Raw genomic sequence first — 21,767 nt, 5'->3', positions numbered from 1 at the left:
TCTGTGCAGCTGGCATAAGCATTCATTAGCACTCATATTCTAGTCTGTCTTGAGAAGGTCGTAATGTTATTTCTCATGATGACTATAGTTTATGTAAATTAGGAAAATTGCAGATGGGTACTGATGAAAGTTCATACCAGGTGTTATAATGTTCATAAATGCATTTTGAGGGTTTTATGTATATGCCATGAAACTGTGTTACTGAAATATTTGAACTGTACTATACTTGAATACTTGAACCTCTTAACGTAGTCACCCAAAGTTGTCAGTCTGGTACAGTAGTAATTACTCTACATGGGTGAAATCATTCAAAGAAAACAATCACATGGTTTTTCAGGGTACACCCCATGACAGCTTTTATAAACGGTATATAATGTACCAAAACCTGGGTTGGTTGTTGTTGTTTTTGTTTGTTGGTGTGGGGATGGTCTTTGTCCCCTTGTAAAAATAACACGTGAAACAAGGTGTTGTTAAAAATGGTAAAGAACCTTGCGCTTATCCAGCAAGCTGTCTCCTACATGCCTGCCTTTGCGATTTAGTGCTGCATTAAGTTTCTGTGCACAGATTCTTATCACTGGATGTAAATGTGTATGATACAATAATAAATTATGTTTCAAAGAAAGATAAAGAATGTTGGATTGTGGTGGTATTTATTTATTTATTCATTTTCAAACCTCGTAAGTTTTAGAACTCACGATGGTGTATTATTTTATGTTAATATGATTACTAATAACATTTTAGTTTGATATTGCAGTCCTATTTGTGAGATTTGTTCATTACATTTTTGGAAAACATTTTATTGGTTCAATATGTATATCTTATCTATATATCTACAGTTGAAGTTGGAAGTTTACATACACTTAGGTTGGAGTCATTAAAACTCGTTTTTCAACCACTTCACACATTTCTTGTTAACAAACTATAGTTTTGGCAAGTCGGTTAGGACATCTACTTGTGCATGACACAAGTAATTTTTCCAACAATTGTTTACAGACAGATTATTTCACTTATAATTCACTGTATCACAATTCCAATGGGTCAGAAGTTTACATACACTAAGTTGACTGTGCCTTTAAACAGCTTGGAAAATTCCAGAAAGGCTAATTGACATCATTTGAGTCAATTGGAGGTGTACCTGTGGATGTATTTCAAGGCCTACCTTCAAACTCAGTGCCTCTTTGCCTGACATCATGGGAAAATCAAAAGAAACCAGCCAAGACCTCAGAAAAAATTGTAGACCTCCACAAGTCTGGTTCATCCTTGGGAGCAATTTCCAAACGCCTGAAGGTACCACGTTCATCTGTATAAACAATAGTATGCAAGTATAAACACCATGGAACCACGCAGCCGTCATACCGGGGCGGCAGGTAGCTTAGTGGGTAAGAGCGTTGTGCCAGTAACCGAAAGGTCGCTGGTTCTAATCCCGAGCCGACTAGGTGAAAAATCTGTCGATGTGCCCTTAAGCAAGGCACTTAACCCTAAATGCTCCTGTAAGTCGCTCTGGATAAGAGCGTCTGCTAAATGACTAAAATGTAAATGTAATACCGCTCAGGAAGGAGACGCGTTCTGTCTCCTAGAGATGAACGTACTTTGGTGCGAAAAGTGCAAATTAATCCCAGAACAACCGCAAAGGACCTTGTAAAGATGCTGGAGGAAACAGGTACAAAAGTATATATATCCACAGTAAAATTAGTCATATATTGACATAACCTGAAAGGCTGCTCAGCAAGGAAGACGCCACTGCTCCAAAACCGCCATAAAAAAGCCAGACTACGGTTTGCAACTGCACATGGGGACAAAGATCGTACTTTTTGGAGAAATGTCCTCTGGTCTGATGAAACAAAAATAGAACTGTTTGGCCATAATAACCATCGTTATGTTTGTAGGAAAAAGGGGATTGCCTACAAACCTGACTCAGTTACACCAGCTCTGTCAGGAGGAATGGGCCAAAATTCACCCAACTTATTGTGGGAAGCTTGTGGAAGGCTACCCGAAACGTTTGACCCAAGTTAAACAATTTAAAGGCAATGCTACCAAATACTAATTGAGTGTATGTAAACTTCTGACTCAATGGGAATGTGATGAAATAAATAAAAGCTGAAATTAATCATTCTCTCTACTATTATTCTGACATTTCACATTCTTAAAATAAAGTGGTGATCCTAACTGACCTAAGACAGGGAATTTTTACTAGGATTAAATGTCAGGAATTGTGAAAAACTGAGTTTAAATGTATTTACCTAAGGTGTATGTAAACTTCTGACTTCAGCTGTATATATTAACATCACTTTAACAACAATATAAAATCGTAACTTTTAAAAATAGATTTCATCGATTTACCTAATAGTTACGACATTCAATAAAAGCTTTCCTGATGGCTGGCATCTAACTATTTTAGAACTGACTGGTAGTCTTTGTGTTCCTAGTTAGCTGCTCTCAGGTTAATCAGGTACTTCACTATCTAAACTCTGATTTAGAGTTGTTCTCTTGCAAATATAAAATATCATCATTGTCGTCTGAAGTGCCCAGGAGTGTCCTCCTATGCGGGTTCCTCTGCAAACCGTTGTGATGTTAAAATGGTCCCATACAGACATGTGAGTGATAATGATGCCACTGCTGTTTAGGTAAACCACTAATTTACAAATAAGACCTTGGCCCTGAAGATCCTAGCTGCCTCCTGGGCACAGCCTCGGTGGATGGTCAATCCGAACACTCCATGGCCATAGTTGTGGATCACCTGAAAACAGCACATTAATATCAGTGTTATGTCTATGTACTACTAATCTGGAGCCTACAGGGTGACTAACACTAATAGCAAGACAATAAATCTTGGTTACTGAAGAAGTAGTAACCAGTCTATTCTTGGTGGCTCACCTCAAACGTGGATGGTCCAGACTGCATGGTCTCCCTCTCCAATCAAACTTTACTGCGAACAGGCCTGAGCCCTGACCAGTCATCTACTATCCGGGCATGCTGAGGAGACGGGAGAGCCATGAATAAACCGGCAGGGAGGAGCTAGCTAATGTAGTTATTCTGTATCTGTACATGTATTCTGTCTACTCCATATCAACATAGGTGCTGGGATAACCCCTCTATTCAACATCTGTCAGACCAGGGACCGGTCTTGTTTCAGTAGTCTGTGACCTCTGACCTTGAGGCTGGGCTCCAGCTGGCAAGCCCCCTCCAAGATCTTCTTGTGGTCCTCAGAGTTGTTCCGCTCACTCCTGTTCCCCAGCTGGCAACACCCACCAACAACCACTGAACGACTCCTACAGAGACAAGGCATAAGTCTTGGGCTTTATTTCGCGACGCGGTTAGCTTTTAACAGCTAGGACCGCTATTTCTTGTACCGGAATCCCGCTTAACAGGTTGAAGCCTGCTTGACATAGCCGCTAAGCTACTAGCCATCAAGCTAACGAAGTTAGACCCAGATGAGTTTTGCAATGGAGCCCTCTTTGTCTGGATAAATAAATGAACGGTTCCAGTGCTGTAGGAGCTGTATCTACTACACTTTGTTTTGGGACAAACCGGATCACTCAGAGTTCCAATGAAGAAATTGTTTTCTTGCCGAGGATTATAGGCTTGAGGTGGCTTCATTGATCACGCAGGTCGCCAGCCTACGTAAGAAACTGGGGAAAACGCAGAGTGGAATGTTTACCTTTTCTACGCTGGTGTCTGGACTGCGTTCAAGCTTGTTGGATGCATCTCCGCCTTGTCGTTTGTCATTATCTGATGTTGCCCGGAGCCATCTGATAGCGGAGTCGAAGGAGCACAGCAAGAGGAGCATGGCAATCAACAATGGTGGCATGTCACGAGCCGTGGAAGCCGAAGACAGCGGCCTGCGGCAAAGCAGTCTACACTCCCAACGAGAGGCCTGGAGCAGATACAAACAACGAATAGTTTCGCCGTCCTGGAGCCTGATCTTCCTGCACCTTCGTCGCTGGGGGTACCTGTGTCTGCGGCCGCAGTGCCTACTCCTACAATTTCGAAGCCGACGTCGGCAAACTTCCGTCCCTGCTCTGGATCGAGTGGGGCTTCTCCATCTGTCGGAGGCCTGCACCAGGCACCAGGAGCAATGGGCTCAAGTTATCCTGCCTCTTGCCCGTCCATAAAGGGTTCTCCGAATCCTGTGAAGTGTGGGAGGGGGCGGATTTCCTCATCCTTCTCGCCAGCCATGATTTTGGGCAGCTTCATGGTAAGAAATGTGACTGTTCCTGGTGCAAAAACAATGTCCTATCCCGGAGCTCGAGTAAATTACATTACTAAGCTGCTCCCAAATGTACTACGTCAGGACATGGAAATCGATTCTATCGTAGTCCATGTGGGTTTTAATGACATTATGAAGGGTAGCTCTGAATAAATAAAAAGAAGAAGAAACTACACTATGAAACAAAGATAAATTACATAAAGAATGATAGTAAAAAGCTTTGGAGCGCCTTAAATGAAATTTTGGCAAAAAATGCAAACCCAGCTCCATCATTCATTGAATCAGATAGCTCATTCATCACAAAACCGACTGATATTGCCAACTACTTTAATGATTTTTTCATTGGCAAGATTAGCAAACTTAGGCATGACATGCCAGCAACAAACGCTGACATTCAAGTATATCTGACCAAATTATGAAAGACAAGCATTGTAATTTTGAATTCCTTAAAGTGAGTGTGGAAGAGGTGAAAAAGTATTGTTGTTGTAAGGTTCTGTATTTATTTTCTTAGTCAACCTTGTGTTCTTGAACGTAGCACTGTCTTTTATTTTTGTTCATTGATTTCACCTGTGTTTGTTACTCACCTGGTCTCATTAGCTCCTTATTTAGTTCAGTTCATTCTGTTTGTGCCTTGTGAGGTATTGTTCATTTTGACTCTACTAAACATTTTCCTAGCTCGTTTGTGAGAACCAGTTATAGCCTTCAGTCCTAGTTTTTGATTCTCCTGCCTGTTTGCCTACCTGTGTATGACCATTGCCTGCCTGTGACCCCTATTCCTGCCTTTTGCGAAGGCTAAATAAACACCTGCTCTGCGCGTGAATTGACACCTTTTTCTCCCTGAGTATTCATTACAGAATACCTCACCCAAAATACAGAATGGATTCAGCGGAGCTACAGCGGCGCCTAACCCAGCAAGAGGAGTGTATGGAGGAAATCTGCCATTTTCTCCGCCAGCCTATCCCTACTCCTCCGATGCCAGGTATCGTAACCCATAGCCCTCCTTCATTCATATCCATGCCTGGAAAATATGACGGTTCACCTGGGAAATGTCAGGGATTTCTGATGCAATGCAGCAAATACATTGAGCACAACCCCACTAACTTCGCCACCGACAAGAGCAAGGTGGATTTTGTTGTGTCCCTGTTATGATGAGTTTCTGGTATTGAGAAGTTCAGGATGCAAGAGAGTATGTTACACAGATGGAGATTGGATTCAGTCATTATTTAATGGTTACAATGTTTGATTCAATGACAGGGGGTACGGACATAGCCTCCTGCCATCTGAATGACTTCCATAGACAATCTCTCAGCTTATATACTGCCTTTCCTATCTACTTTTATCTTACCCAGCTGCTAACCATTATTGATTGTCACTCATCTACCACCATATCATGTGCCTCCTTGGTGTCGTGTGACACCCTAGCCAGGCCATTCCATCACGCACCCATCCTAAGATTAGCACCATTGGCCCCCAATCTATCTTGGCACACTGACCATCTATTCCTCACTCGTTACACCAATAACACATGGCATGTCCTTGTCCTGTGTCCCTCCTACAGCTTAGGAGTTTACACACATTAATGAATCCTTTATCACAAATCATCATAACAGTCCCTACTCACAGGCAAAGCCCTGGATTGGGCCACCGCCATATGGACTGCCAACAGCACAGAACTCGGATCCGAGAACCCATTTCCACACCCTCTTCAAAGAGGTATTCGATCACTCTCCTTCCGGTCGTCCTATAGGAGACCTCCTCATTGAACTTCAACAAGGACGCAATTCAGCTGCCGAGTATGCCCTCGAGTTCCGCACCATGGCTTCAGGGAGTGGATGGACTGTGCTATTGACTTACTCCCTGGAGTATCCCCACCGACGGGCCGTGTTTACCCCCTATCTGTCCCGGAAAATGAGGCAATGGAGAACTACATTGATGAAGCACTCAAACGGTTTCATTCGTCCTTCTTCTTCCCCAGCTGCATCCAGCTTCTTCTTCGTTGGAAAAAATGGACGGTGGTCCCCGTCCATGTATTGATTACCGTTCCCTAAATGACGTAACAGGTCAAGAACCGTTTCCCTCTTTCTCTGATCCCAGCGACCCTTGAACAAGTGGGCCGTGCCATCATCTATACAAAACTCGACCTGCGAAGTGCATATAACCTTATCCGTATACGTGAAGGCAACGAATGGAAGACTGCCTTTATCACCGCATGAGGGCACTATGAATACCTGGTCATGCCCTACGGCCTTACTAACGCCCCCGCCGTCTTCCAATCCTTTATGAATGAGGTTTTCCAGGATATGATCAACCGCTTTCTCATCGTCTACATTGATGACATCCTGATTTACTCCCACTCCCTGAAGGAACACATACAGCATGTACAAAATGTTCTTCAACGGCTCCTTGACCATAACCTTTATGTGAAGACTGAAAAGAGCACCTTCCATGTAACCTCTGTAAACTTCCTCGGTTTCGTACTGACACCTGGCGGGGTCAGCATGGATGAGAACAAAGTCACCGCCGTCAGTAACTGGCCCAAACCCACCACCGTTAAGGAACTCCAACGTTTCATTGGGTTCTCCAACTTCTATCGCCGGTTCATTCGTTCATTCAAAAGACCCAGACCCTTCAATGGACTGATACCGCCCTGACTGCTTTCAACAACTTGAAACACCTCTTCACCTCAGCTCCTGTCCTTTGCCGACCTGATCCGACCCTTCCTTTCACCCTGGAGGTGGTTGCCTCCGAAGTAGGAGTAGGAGCCATACTCTCTCAGCGAGTGGGAACACCTCCAAAATCACATCCCTGTGCCTTCTTCTCCAGGAAGTTATCCGCTGCTGAGAGGAATTACGATGTGGGGAACAGAGAACTCCTCGCCATCAAGCTGGCCCTCGAGAAGTGGCGCCACTGGTTGGAGGGCGCACAACACCCCTTTCTCATCCTAACAGATCATTGTAATCTGGAACATATCAGAGGGGCCAAGAGGTTAAACTCCAGACAAGCCCGCTGGGCTCTCTTCTTCACACGCTTCCATTTTCATGTTACTTACATTCCTGAAAAGAAAAACGTAAAAGCTGATGCTCTCTCCTGCCAGTTTGACCTTCCGACCAGTAACACAGACCCTACACCCATTCTTCCTTCCTCTTGCATTATGGGACCGGTACAGTGGGAGGTTCACTCTGCTATACAAAAAGCCCCAACCTCAGACCCAGCTCCTCCTGAGACACCAGCTGGGAAGAGTTATGTACCAGCAGCTGTTAGACCCCAACTGATGCAATGGTGTCACACGTCCTTGGGGTCAGGACATCCGGGCATTACACGAACCACCGAACTTCTAGCCCGTAAATTCTGGTGGTCCTCACTGGCATCCGATGTAAGGGATTACGTACTCTCCTGTCCAGTCTGCGCCCAAACCAAAAGCCCTCGTCATCTCCCTTCCGGTAAGCTTCAACCTTTGCCAATCCCTCACAGACCCTGGTCCCACATAGCTGTTGACTTCATCACAGACCTTCCTGAATCCTCTGGTAACACCACCATCCGTGTCATAGTAGACCGTTTTTCAAAAATGTGTCATCTGGTTCCTCTTCCTCATTTACCTAACGACATAGAATTGGCTGAGTGTATGTTCCAGCAGGTGTTCCGTCTGTATGGGATTCCGGAGGACATCGTCTCTGACCGCGGGCCCCAGTTTGTCTCCCGGGTGTGGCGAGCCTTCTGTGACCAACTGGGGGTCGCCCTCAGCCTCTCCTCTGGGTACCATCCCCAGACCAACGGGCAGACGGAACGCCTGAACCAAGAAATAGGGAAGTAACTCCTCCAACAATGTTCTGCCTCTCCACACGACTGGAGTCGGTATATGGCCTGGGCCGAATACGCTCAGAACTCACTCATGCATTCATCCCTTCGCCTTACTCTGTTTCAGTGTGTACTTGGTTACCAACCCCCCATGTTTCCCTGGGAGGCGGAGCCTGGTACTGTCCCAGCTGTCAATGACTGGTTTTGGCATAGTGAGTGGGTATGGGAGACCGCTCACTGGCATCTGCAGGAAGCCTCTAATACCCAGAAACGCTTTTCCGACAGACGCCGCCGACCTATGCCACTCTTTCACCCCGGACAGCGTGTGTGGCTCTCTACCAGAGACCAGCTCCACCTCCCTTGCAAAAAGTTTTGTCTTTGTTTCATTGATCCCTTCAAGATAACCCACTGCATCAACCCTGTCACGTACCGCCTCCAGTTACCCCTTCAGTATAAAATCTCCTCGTCCTTCCATGTGTCTCTGTTAAAACCGGTCACCTACAGTCCTCTTCATCCTCCAGTCTCAACCCGCAGTGTGCCCCCACCGTTGGACGTCGGAGGGGAACCTGCCTACGCCATTCAGGCCATCCTTGATTCCAAACGCCTGAGAGGTCGCATCCACTATCTAGTGGACTGGGAAGGTTATGGGCCTGAAGACTGGTCCTGGTTTCCCGACCAGGACATCCTCAACCCAGAGATGATTCAGTCATTCCACCGTAACCGTCCGGATTGTCCCGCTCCCCGACCTCGGGGTCGACCCCTGAACAGACCCACTGGACATCAGCCTCGACGCAGAACGTCGGGTCAGTCCACGACCTTGTCGAACCAGCCTGCCGGACCTCGCCCTCGAGGTAGGCGGCCGCCTCGGCTCCCCCGCTCGCCCGCTCCACCCTCCGGTGCCGTTGGGTTGTCAAGAGCCTCCCTTGTCTATCAACAATGACAAGCCACCGGGGTCTGACAACTTGGGTGGAAAATTACTGCGGATAATAGCAGGCGATATTGCCACTCCTATTTGCCATATTTTCAATTTAAGCCTACTAGAAAGTGGGTGCCCCAAGGCCTGGAGGGAAGCAAAAGTAATTCCGCTACCTAAGAATAGTAAAGCCTCCTTTACTGGCTCAAATAGCTGACCAATCAGCCTGTTACCAACCCTTAGTAAACTTTTGGAAAAAAGTTTTTAAAAAGAGTAAAGCCAGTGTGTCTATGTATGCGGATGACTCAACACTATACACATCAGCTACTACTGCGACTGAAATGACTGCAACACTTAACAAAGAGCTGCAGTTAGTTTCAGAGTGGATGGCAAGGAATAAGTTAGTCCTAAATATTTCTAAAACTAAAAGCATTGTATTTGGGACAAATCATTCACTAAACCCTAAACCTCAACTAAATCTTGTAATAAATAATGTGGAAATTGAGCAATATGAGGTGACTAAACTGCCTGGAGTAACCCTGGATTGTAAACTGTCATGGTCAAAACATATTGATACATGTCACGCTCGTCGGGAACAGAGGAGGACCAAGGCGCAGCGTTGAATGCGAACATATTTATTTAATTAATGATCACACGATCAAAAACAACAAAACGATGACGTGACAGTCAATGGTCAAACACAAACCAACACGAACAAGAAACCACAATGAATGAATGCCTAACGGCTACCTAAGTATGACTCCCAATCAGAGACAACGAGCTACAGCCGTCTCCGATTGGGAGCCACCCTGGCCAACATAGATATACAACAACTAGAACCAACACACATGAAAACTCACACCCTGGCTCAACATACTAGAGTCCCCAGAGCCAGGGCGTGACAGTACCCCCCCCTAAAGGCGCGGACTCCGACCGCGCCAACCAAATACCACAGGGGAGGGACCGGGTGGGCACTCCGCCTTGGCGGCGGATCCGGCTCCGGGCATGATCCCCACTCGCTCTCTAACCCCCCAAAGTACCCCTGGTCCGGTCTGGCCCTGCTGACCGGAGCTGGACTGCACACTGGTGGAGCGGATTGCTCTAGCTCCGGCGTGAAGCAGCTGACCCGTGCTGAACCAGGCACCAGTGGAACAGGCACGGGCTGTGCCGGACTGACGACGCACACCACTGGCTTGGTGTGGGGAGCAGGAACGGCCCGAGCCGGGCTGACGAAACGCACCCCTGACTTGGTGCGGGGAGCAGGAGCGGGCCGAACCGGGCTGACGAAACGCACCACTGACTTGGTGCGGGGAGCAGGAACGGGCCGAGCCGGGCTGACGAAGCGCACCACTGACTTGGTGCGGGGAGCAGGAACGGGCCGAGCCGGGCTGACGAAGCGCACCACTGAATTGGTGCGGGTTGCAGGAACGGGCCGAGCCGGGCTGACGAAGCGCACCACTGACTTGGTGCGGGGAGCAGGAACGGGCCGAGCCGGGCTGACGAAGCGCACCACTGACTTGGTGCGGGGAGCAGGAACGGGCCGAGCCGGGCTGACGAAGCGCACCACTGACTTGGTGCGGGGAGCAGGAACGGGCCGAGCCGTACTGGGGACACACACCACTGGTCCTACGCAGGGATCTGGAATGGGCCGGACCGGACTGGTAACACACCCCAGTACCTCTCGCCGTGCCTCTACACCTTCCATCCCCTCTTCGACCAGTGGCCCCCGTAACCTGGCGGCCTCCTCTGCCAACCCGCTGGGCCGCTCTGCCGCGGTCTCCTGCTGGCCCGTCGTCCACGGCGTTAGCCCCCCCCTAAAAAAATTCTGGGTGTCTCTCCTACCCGTGGACCAGGTCTCCATGTCCCTCGCCAGCCTTTCGCCCTTCTGCTTCCATGTCAAGCCCTTCTCTTCCTCACCCGGCTTGACCCAGTCGAGGAGGCGAAGGAGATCTGCTAGAGATCTCCCTGGCGATGGCTCCTGGACACGCTGCTTGGTCCAGTCTTGGTGGTTTCTTCTGTCACGCTCGTCGGGAACCGAGGAGGACCAAGGCGCAGCGTTGAATGCGAACATATTTATTTAATTAATGATCACACAATCAAAAACAACAAAACGATGACGTGACAGTCAATGGTCAAACACAAACCAACACGAACAAGAAACCACAATGAATGAATGCCTAACGGCTACCTAAGTATGACTCCCAATCAGAGACAACGAGCTACAGCCGTCTCTGATTGGGAGCCACCCTGGCCAACATAGATATACACCAACTAGAACCAACACACATGAAAACTCACACCCTGGCTCAACATACTAGAGTCCCCAGAGCCAGGGCGTGACAATACAACAGTAGCTAAGATGGGGAGAAGTCTGTCCATAATAAAGCGCTGCTCTACCTTCTTAACAGCACTATCAACAAGGCAGGTCCTACAGGCCCTAGTTTTATCGCACCTGGACTACTGTTCAGTCGTGTGGTCAGGTGCCACAAAAAGGGACGGGGCAGCACGGCTGGCCCTTGGATGTACACAGAGAGCTAACATTAATAATATGCATGTCAATCTCTCCTGACTCAAAGTGGAGGAGAGATTGACTTCATCACTACTTGTATTTATGAGCGGTATTGACATGTTGAATGCACCGAGCTGTCTGTTTGAACTACTGGCGCACAGCTTGGACACCCATGCATACCCCACAAGACATGCCACAAGTGGTCTCTTCACAGTCCCCGAGTCCAGAACAGACTATGGGAGGCGCACAGTACGACATAGAGCCATGACTACATGGAACTCTATTCCACATCAAGTAACTGATGCAAGCAGTGAAATGTGATTTAAAAAACAGATAAAAATACACCTGTGAAGCAACACATACATAGGCACAGACACATGCATACACACACACGATAACATACGCAATATACACACACGTACACATGGGTTTTGTATTGTAGATATGTGGTGGAGTAGGGGCCTGAGGGTACACAGTGTGTTGTGAAATCTGTGAATGTATTGTACTGTTTTAAAAATGGTATAACTGCCTTAATTTTGCTGGACCCCAGGAAAAGTAGGTCTGTTCAGTAATTACAAAAGGAACATGGATGATTGTATTCCTCTTAATCTGTCTGTGTTGCAGATGGATGCTCCATGGCTGAAGCATTGCATCCTCACCCACAATTTCACCACTGGAACCTATAACTCACCATGTAAACACAATTACTGGGGATCCATAATAAATGGGGATACATAATAAATACAAATACAAGGAGCTGAATACTTAGGCAAAAGTATACTTTGCTTTGACGCTGTAATTATATGCATCAACTCGAAAAATGTGTAATAACTGCTTTATTGACACCTGCAGTAGGTGAAGTTGCGGATCTTTATCCACTTTACCCTGATATAATACATGGTGAGTAATAGGTTCCAGTGGTGAAATTGTGGGTGAGGATCCAATGCTTCAGCCATGGAGCATCCACCTGCAACACAGACAGATTAAGAGGAATACGATCAGCCATGTTCCTTTTGTAATTACTGAACAGACCTTTTAACCTTTGCACTCTGACCTTCAGTATGAGCAGCTCTCTGTCACGGTTTCGGCCGAGGCTGCTCCTCCTCCTTGTTCGGGCAGGCTTCGGCGGTCGTCGTCTCCGGAGTACTAGCTGCCACCGTTCTATGTTTCATGTTCGTTTGGTTTTGTCTGTTTGTAACACCTGTCCCTTGTTTGTGTTGGATTGTGTTCCCTATTTAGTTTCGTTTATTCGGGTCAGGTGTTATGTGTGATTGTTATTGTCAGCTTGCCTCCGAGGAGTTTTCTCTCTCGTTGTTGTTATTTCGAGAGTTCGCACTGCGTGCGCTTTTCCCTTGTTTTCCGCACTGTGTGTTGTGCGTAATTGTTCGTGCCGCCCGGTTGGGTTGGCGACTCATTCCTGTTTTGGAAAGTACTAAAAGTCTGTTGAAGAACATCCTTGTCCCTGCGCTTGATTCCCTTCACTACATCCACACGCAACACTCTGACAGAATCACACATCATCCATGGAATCAGCAGGAGCAACCGCGCCAACAGCAAGCCTGGAGGAACGTCTTCGTGGACAGGAGGACGGATTCACCAGGTCTGTCATGCCCTGGAGGGGGTGATGAACACTCTCCACCGATGGGAAACCAGCGGGGTACCCACGACCCCACCTGCCGAACCATCCCCATCGGTCAGTCTTCCTGTCCCATCTCCGGAACCCAGTGGGATTCGGCTCTCGCTCCCGAGGGCGTACGACGGCTCCGCTGCCGGGTGTCAAGGGTTCCTGCTGCAAGTGGAGCTCTACCTCGCCACCGTACACCCGGCGCCCTCGGGACACGAGAGCGTCTCAGCCCTCATCTCCTGTCTCACCGGCAAGGCGTTGGAGTGGGCCAACGCCGAATGGAGGAGAATGGACGCCGCTACCACTACCTATGCGGAGTTCTCCCGCCGCTTCCGTGCTGTGTTTGACCATCCACCGGAAGGGAAGGCGGCGGGGGAGCGTCTGTTCTACCTCCGACAGGGGATGAGGAGCGCCCAGGACTTTGCCTTGGAATTCCGGACTCTAGCGGCCGATGCAGGGTGGAATGAGCGGGCCCTTATAGACCACTTCCGTTGCAGCCTCCGGGAGGAGGTCCAGCGAGAGTTGGCGTGCAGGGACACCTCGTTGACGTTTGACCAACTTGTCGACATGGCCATTCGGCTGGATACCCTGCTCGCCAACCGTGGACGTCCCGGGTGGGGTTCGCCCATTCCACTCTCCAGCACCTCCGAGCCGAGCCCTATGGAGCTCGGGGGTGCTGGCGCTAGAGAACGGAGGAGTAGGAACCCGAGGGGGGCCGTTCCCTGCACTAACTGTGGCCGTGGAGGGCACACCGCGGCTAGGTGTTGGGGAGGGTCCCCCGGTGGAGGAGAAGGCAGGTCAGGCATTGGGGGGTCCCCCCAGGTGAGTAGGCGCCCTACTTACCCAGAGCTTTCTGTCGTTCACCTAACCTTGCCTGTTTGTTTTCCACAGGTTGCACCTCGTTCCCAGCATAAGAAGCTGGTAGATTCAGGCGCAGCTGGGAATTTTGTAGATCGCCAGTTTTGTATAGATTTAGGGATTCCCCTCCTTCCAGTTGATAAGCCTTTCCCTGTTCATGCCCTAGATAGCCGTCCGTTAGGGTCTGGGTTGATTAGGGAGGTCACAGCACCCCTTAAAATGATGGCGCAGGAGGGTCATGAGGAGACGATTCAGCTCTATCTGATTGACTCTCCTGCGTATCCGGTAGTGCTGGGCCTTCCCTGGTTGATGACCCATGACCCTACTATTATGTGGCGAGAGAAAGCTCTTAAAGGGTGGTCTGCCCAGTGTGAGGGGCGGTGTCTGGGTGTTTCCATAGGGGCGACCTCGGTGGAAAGTCCGAATCTAATGCCAGCACTGCATATTCCCCCCGAGTATGAGGATTTGAAACTGGTGTTTAGTAAAACCAGGGCGGCGCAGCTGCCGCCTCATAGACAGGGGGATTGTGCGATAGATCTCCAGTCAGGAGCAGCTCTCCCGCGGAGCCATGTGTATCCCTTGTCTCAAGAGGAGAGGAAGGCAATGGAGACGTACATCGCTGAGTCTCTGAGACAGGGATACATACGGCCTCCACTTCACCCGCTTCCTCGAGTTTCTTTTTTGTGAAGAAAAAGGATGGAGGTCTGCGCCCGTGTATTGATTACCGCGGTCTCAATCAGATTACGGTGAAGTACAGCTATCCACTTCCTCTGATTGCGACTATGACGGAGTCATTGCACGGTGCGCAGTTCTTTACAAAATTGGATCTCAGGAGCGCATATAACTTGGTGCGCATTAGAGAGGGCGATGAATGGAAGACAGCGTTTAGCACGACTTCCGGACACTACGAGTATCTAGTCATGCCATATGGGTTAATGAATGCTCCCTCAGTCTTCCAATCCTTCGTCGATGAGATTTTCCGGGACATGCAGGGACAGGGAGTAGTCGTGTACATCGACGATATTCTGGTGTACAGTCCTACCCGAGCAGAGCATGTAGCCCTGGTGCGCCGAGTATTGAGGAGGCTGTTGGAGCATGACCTATATGTCAAGGCAGAGAAATGTCTGTTTTTTCAGAAGTCGGTCTCCTTTCTGGGTTATCAGTTGTCTGCGTCAGGGGTGAAGATGGAGGTAGACCGGGTGTCAGCTGTGCGTAATTGGCAGACCCCAACCACTGTGAAGGAGGTGCAACAGTTCTTGGGTTTTGCAAATTATTACCGGAGGTTTATCCGGGGTTTTGGACAGGTGGCAGCTCCCATAACGTCTCTGTTGAAGGGGGGTCCGGTGCGCTTGCGGTGGTCAGCTGAGGCGGACAGGGCTTTTGGGAAACTGAAGGACCTGTTTACCTCGGCGCCGGTGTTGGCGCATCCGGATCCCTCTTTACCTTTCCAGGTAGAGGTGGACGCGTCAGAGGCCGGTATAGGGGCCGTTCTTTCCCAACGTTCTGGCACACCACCTAAACTCCGTCCCTGTGCGTTTTATTCTAAAAAGCTCAGTCCGGCGGAGCGGAATTATGACGTAGGAGACAGGGAGCTGTTAGCCGTGGTACAGGCCCTAAAGGTGTGGCGGCATTGGCTCGAGGGGGCTCAACACCCTTTCCTCATTCTAACTGACCATCGTAACCTGGAATACATCCGGGCAGCTAGGAGACTGAATCCTCGCCAGGCCCGCTGGACTATGTTTCTAGCCCGGTTTGTGTTTAAAATCACTTACATCCCTGGGTCCCAGAACGGGAAGGCAGATGCTCTGTCTCGGTGGTATGACGCGGAGGAGAGGTCCGTTGAGCCCACGCCCATACTACCAGAGTCTTGTCTGGTTGCACCGGTGGTGTGGGAGGTTGATGCCGAGATCGAGCGGGCGTTACGCACCGACCCAAGTCCTCCACAGTGTCCAGTGGGTCGGACGTACGTTCCGCTCGAGGTACGCGATCGCCTCATTTGTTGGGCTCATACGTCCCCCTCCTCTGGCCATCCGGGTATCGGCCGGACAGTGCACTGCCTTAGCACGAAGTACTGGTGGCCAACGTTAGCTAGGGATGTGAGGATTTATGTCTCCTCCTGTTCGGTGTGTGCCCAGTGTAAGGCGCCCAGACATTTGCCCAGGGGTAAGCTACAACCCCTGCCTATTCCACAACGACCCTGGTCCCACCTCTCGGTGGATTTTGTTACCGACCTTCCCCCCTCACAGGGGAATACTACCATCCTGGTCGTTGTGGATCGGTTCTCGAAGGCCTGTCGTCTCCTTCCCATGCCGGGTCTACCCACTGCCCTACAGACCGCTGAGGCTCTGTTTACCCATGTCTTCCGGCATTACGGGGTACCCGAGGATATAGTGTCTGACCGAGGCCCCCAGTTCACCTCCAGAGTGTGGAGAGCGTTTATGGAACGGTTGGGGGTTTCGGTAAGCCTTACCTCGGGTTACCACCCGGAGAGTAATGGGCAGGTTGAACGTGTTAACCAGGAGGTGGGTAGGTTTCTGAGGTCTTATTGCCAGGGCCGGCCGGAGGAGTGGGCGAGATACGTTCCGTGGGCCGAAATGGCACAGAACTCTCTCCGCCACTCCTCCACCCAACTAACCCCTTTCCAGTGTGTGTTAGGGTACCAGCCGGTTCTGGCACCTTGGCACGAGAGCCAGATCGAGGCCCCTGCGGTGGATGAATGGGTACGGCGCTCGGAGGAAACATGGAACGCTGCCCACGTACATCTGCAGCGGGCCATCCGTCGGCAGAAAACGAGCGCCGATCTCCACCGCAGTGAGGGGCCTGTGTACGCACCTGGAGATCGAGTCTGGCTCTCGACCAGAAACCTGCCCCTCCGCCTGCCCTGCCGGAAGCTGGGTCGGCGGTTTGTGGGGCCATTCAAAGTCCTGAGGAGGTTGAACGAGGTGTGTTACAGGTTAGAACTGCCTATTGACTATAGGAATATTAACCCCTCGTTCCATGTGTCTCTCCTCAGGCCGGTGGTAGCTGGTCCACTCCAGGAGTATGAGATAGAGGAGACTCCTCCGCCCCCGTTGGACATCGAGGGGGCTCCGGCGTACACTGTGAGGTCCATCCTTGATTCGAGACGCCGGATGGGGGGTCTTCAATATCTCGTGGAGTGGGAGGGGTACGGCCCGGAGGAGCGGTGCTGGGTGCCAAGGAGGGACATATTGGACCAGTCCCTGCTGACCGAGTTCCATCGGGGTCATCCTGCGCGCCCTGCTCCGCGTCGTCCGGGTCGTCCCCGAGCCCCGGGTCGGCGCACGGCTGGAGCCGCGCGTCAAGGGGGGGGTACTGTCACGGTTTCGGCCGAGGCTGCTCCTCCTCCTTGTTCGGGCAGGCTTCGGCGGTCGTCGTCTCCGGAGTACTAGCTGCCACCGTTCTATGTTTCATGTTCGTTTGGTTTTGTCTGTTTGTAACACCTGTCCCTTGTTTGTGTTGGATTGTGTTCCCTATTTAGTTTTGTTTATTCGGGTCAGGTGTTATGTGTGATTGTTATTGTCAGCTTGCCTCCGAGGAGTTTTCTCTCTCGTTTGTTGTTATTTCGAGAGTTCGCACTGCGTGCGCTTTTCCCTTGTTTTCCGCACTGTGTGTTGTGCGTAATTGTTCGTGCCGCCCGGTTGGGTTGGCGACTCATTCCTGTTTTGGAAAGTACTAAAAGTCTGTTGAAGAACATCCTTGTCCCTGCGCTTGATTCCCTTCACTACATCCACACGCAACACTCTGACACTCTCTGAGCATGAATACACTGTACTGTGTAAGGCACTCCCATTGGGTAAGGAAAACACATGCGTGGATTAGATGGAAATGAAATAAGCATAGTAAAATTACTGTCATCTGGACAAAAGAGGCCTAGAATGAGAGCCTTCAAAAATACAGCACCATCTATCTTTATCCTCCTTGTAAGGTGGGAGTCTTAGCACAATCCAAACTTGCACTGTTCATTATATTAGTTCAGAACGCTCACCTCTTTTTACCTCTGGTAAAATGTCACCCCTCTCTTCTGTAACCTAGAAACATATACAGTTGAAGTCGGAAGTTTACATACACTTAGGTTGGAGTCATTAAAACTCGTTTTTCAACCACTCCACAAATTTCTTGTTAACAAACTATAGTTTTGGCAAGTCGGTTAGGGCATCTACTTTGTGCATGACACAAGTAATTTTTCCAACAATTGTTTACAGACAGATTATTTCACTTATAATTCACTGTATCCCAATTCCAGTGGGTCAGAAGTTTACATACACTAAGTTGACTGTGCCTTTAAACAGCTTGGAAAATTCCAGAAAATGATGTCATGGCTTTAGAAGGTTCTGATAGGCTAATTGACATCATTTGAGTCAATTGGAGGTGTACCTGTGGATGTATTTCAAGGCCTACCTTCAAACTCAGTGCCTCTTTGCTTGACATCATGGGAAAATCAAAAGAAATCAGCCAAGACCTCAGAAAAAGAATTGTAAACCTCCACAAGTCTGGTTCATCCTTGGGAGCAATTTCCAAACGCCTGAAGGTACCACGTTCATCTGTACAAACAATAGTACGCAAGTATAAACACCATGGGACCACGCAGCCATCATACCGCTCAGGAAGGAGACGCGTTCTGTCTCCTAGAGATGAACGTACTTTGGTGCGAAAAGTGCAAATCAATCCCAGAACAACAGCAAAGGACCCTGTGAAGATGCTGGAGGAAACAGGTACAAAAGTATCTATATCCACAGTAACACGAGTCCTATATCGACATAACCTGAAAGGCCGCTCAGCAAGGAAGAAGCCACTGCTCCAAAACCGTCATAAAAAAAGCCAGACTACGGTTGCAACTGCACATGGGGACAAAGATCGTACTTTTTGGAGAAATGTCCTCTGGTCTGATGAAACAAAAATAGAACTGTTTGGCCATAATGACCATTGTTATGTTTGGAGGAAAAGGGGGGTTGCTTGCAAGCCGAAGAACACCATCCCAACCGTGAAGCACGGGGTGGCAGCATCATGCTGTGGGGGTGCTTTGCTGCAGGAGGGACTGGTGCACTTCACAAAATAGATGGCATCATGAGGAAGGACATTTATGTGGATATACATTTACATTTACGTCATTTAGCAGACGCTCTTATCCAGAGCGACTTACAAATTGGTGCATTCACCTTATAGCCAGTGGGATAACCACTTTACAATATGTTTTTTTTTTTCTTTCTTTGGGGTGGGGTAAGGGGGGGTAGAAGGATTACTTTATCCGATCCCAGGTATTCCTTAAAGAGGTGGGGTTTCAAGTGTCTCCGGAAGGTGGTGAGTGACTCCGCTGTCCTGGCGTCGTGAGAGAGCTTGTTCCACCATTGGGGTGCCAGAGCAGCGAACAGTTTTGACTGGGCTGAGCGGGAACTGTGCTTCCGCAGAGGTAGGGGGGCCAGCAGGCCAGAGGTGGATGAACGCAATGCCCTCGTTTGGGTGTAGGGACTAATCAGAGCCTGAAGGTACGGAGGTGCCGTTCCCCTCACAGCTCCGTAGGCAAGCACCATGGTCTTGTAGCAGATGCGAGCTTCAACTGGAAGCCAGTGGAGTGGGCGGAGGAGCGGGGTGACGTGAGAGAACTTGGAAAGGTTGAACAACAGACGGGCTGCGCCATTCTGGATGAGTGGTAGGGGTTTAATGGCACAGGCAGGGAGCCCAGCCAACAGCGAGTTGCAGTAATCCAGACGGGAGATGACAAGTGCCTGGATTAGGACCTGTGCCGCTTCCTGTGTAAGGCAGGGTCGTACTCTCCGAATGTTGTAGAGCATGAACCTACAGGATCGGGTCACCGCCTTGATGTTAGCAGAGAACGACAGGGTGTTGTCCAGGGTCACGCCAAGGCTCTTCGCACTCTGGGAGGAGGACACAACGGAGTTGTCAACTGTGATGGCGAGATCATGGAACGGGCAGTCCTTCCCCGGGAGGAAGAGCAGCTCCGTCTTGCCGAGGTTCAGCTTGAGGTGGTGATCCGTCATCCACACTGATATGTCTGCCAGACATGCAGAGATGCGATTCGCCACCTGGTTATCAGAAAGGGGAAAGGAGAAGATTAGTTGTGTGTCGTCTGCGTAGCAATGATAGGAGAGGCCATGTGAGGATATGACAGAGCCAAGTGAGTTGGTGTATAGCGAGAATAGGAGAGGGCCTAGAACTGAGCCCTGGGGGACACCAGTGGTGAGAGCACGTGGTGCGGAGACAGATTCTCGCCACGCCACTTGGTAGGAGCGACCGGTCAGGTAGGACGCAATCCAAGAGTGAGCCGCGCCGGAGATGCCCAACTCGGAGAGGGTGGAGAGGAGGATCTGATGGTTCACAATATCAAAGGCAGCAGACAGGTCTAGAAGGACAAGAGCAGAGGAGAGAGAGTTAGCCTTAGCAGTGCGGAGAGCCTCCGTGACACAGAGAAGAGCAGTCTCAGTTGAATGACCAGTCTTATGTGAGAAGCAACATCTCAAGACATCAGTCAGGAAGTTAAAGCTTGATCACAAATGGGTCTTCCAAATGGACAATGACCCCAAGCATACTTCCAAAGTTGTGGCAAAATGGCTTAAGGACAACAAAGTCAAGGATTTGGAGTGGCCATCACAAAGCCCTGACCTCATTCCAATAGAACATTTGTGGGCAGAACTGAAAAAGCATGTGCAAGCAAGGAGGCCTACAAACCTGACTCAGTTACACCAGCTCTGTCAGGAGGAATGGGCCAAAATTCACCCAACTTATTGTGGGAAGCTTGTGGAAGGCTACCTGAAACATTTGACCCAAATTAAACAATTTAAAGGCAATGCTACCAAATACTAATTGAGTGTATGTAAACTTCTGACCCACTGGGAATGTGATGATAGAAATAAAAGCTGAAATAAATCATTCTCTCTACTATTATTCTGACATTTCACATTCTTAAAATAAACTGGTGATCCTAACTGACCTAAAACAGGGAATTTTTCTAGGATTAAATGTCAGGAATTGTGAAAAACTGAGTTTAAATGTATTTGGCTAAGGTGTATGTAAACTTCCGACTTCAACTGTACCACGGCTAAGGGCTGTGTCCAGGCACTCCGCGTCCAGGCATTCTGCATTGCGTCGTGGGTAAGACCAGCCCTTAGCCATGGTGTATTGGCAATATACCACACCCCCTCTGGCCTTATTGCTTAAATATGCCACACCTCCTCGGGTCTTATTGCTTAATTATAACAGCTTAAAATGAAAAAAACTAGACCTTGCCTCCATGTGAATGATGAGGACTGAAAAATGAAAAAAACTAAACCTTGCCTCCATGTGAATGATGAGGCCTGAAGAAAGAAGAAAGCCAAGAAGAAATCCCTCTCACGTTTCCTGGACATTGCCCTTGTCGTAGAGGTATGGCTGCCAGAATCCTGAAGCTGTCTGCATACACCTCGATGGTCAGTGGACTGGCTGACTCTAGAGTGGTGCTGCTTATAGATTCTCTGAGCCGTGGACAGGCCACTGACGCCAGCTCTGATCACTGCCACGAGTGTGTCTGGAGATAACAAACACAGCAGTTGTTGATTGTTGTTGCTGCTTTTGTTATTATTATTTTTCTTTAAAAAATATGATTGGCCTCCATTCTGTGTGACTGGCTTGGTCCTGCTCAGGATCTGCTACCATTCCATATACCTTTGAATAATGTAAACATTTCCATGTCCTCGAGTGTACCTGACCCTCTGACCCATCTAACTGTATGAAGTAACCTGAAATTGTACATCGTGTCATGTGTAATAACTGAAATATAACAACGTTGCAAAAATCAGAATATAAATATCTATTTAAAAAACACCAAAAAAAACAGCAGTTAGATAAA

General features: G+C 49.1%; 1 pseudogene across 1 annotated transcript; it reads right to left on the bottom strand.

Annotated features, from left to right (window-relative positions):
* Positions 1 to 2,632: 2,632 nt before the first annotated feature.
* LOC311141105 (D-amino-acid oxidase-like) lies at positions 2,633 to 21,337 on the bottom strand (annotated as a pseudogene). Its single transcript has 5 exons — positions 21,276 to 21,337; positions 12,309 to 12,530; positions 3,152 to 3,269; positions 2,875 to 2,973; positions 2,633 to 2,737 (listed from the first exon to the last, which is right to left on the bottom strand). The product of its transcript is annotated as a D-amino-acid oxidase-like (transcript).
* Positions 21,338 to 21,767: the final 430 nt, after the last annotated feature.

This window comes from Coregonus lavaretus (genome assembly GCF_964263955.1).
Source record: "Coregonus lavaretus genome assembly, chromosome: 14".
Taxonomy (NCBI): Eukaryota; Metazoa; Chordata; class Actinopteri; order Salmoniformes; family Salmonidae; genus Coregonus; species Coregonus lavaretus.
This window is presented reverse-complemented; position numbering and strand designations above follow the sequence as displayed.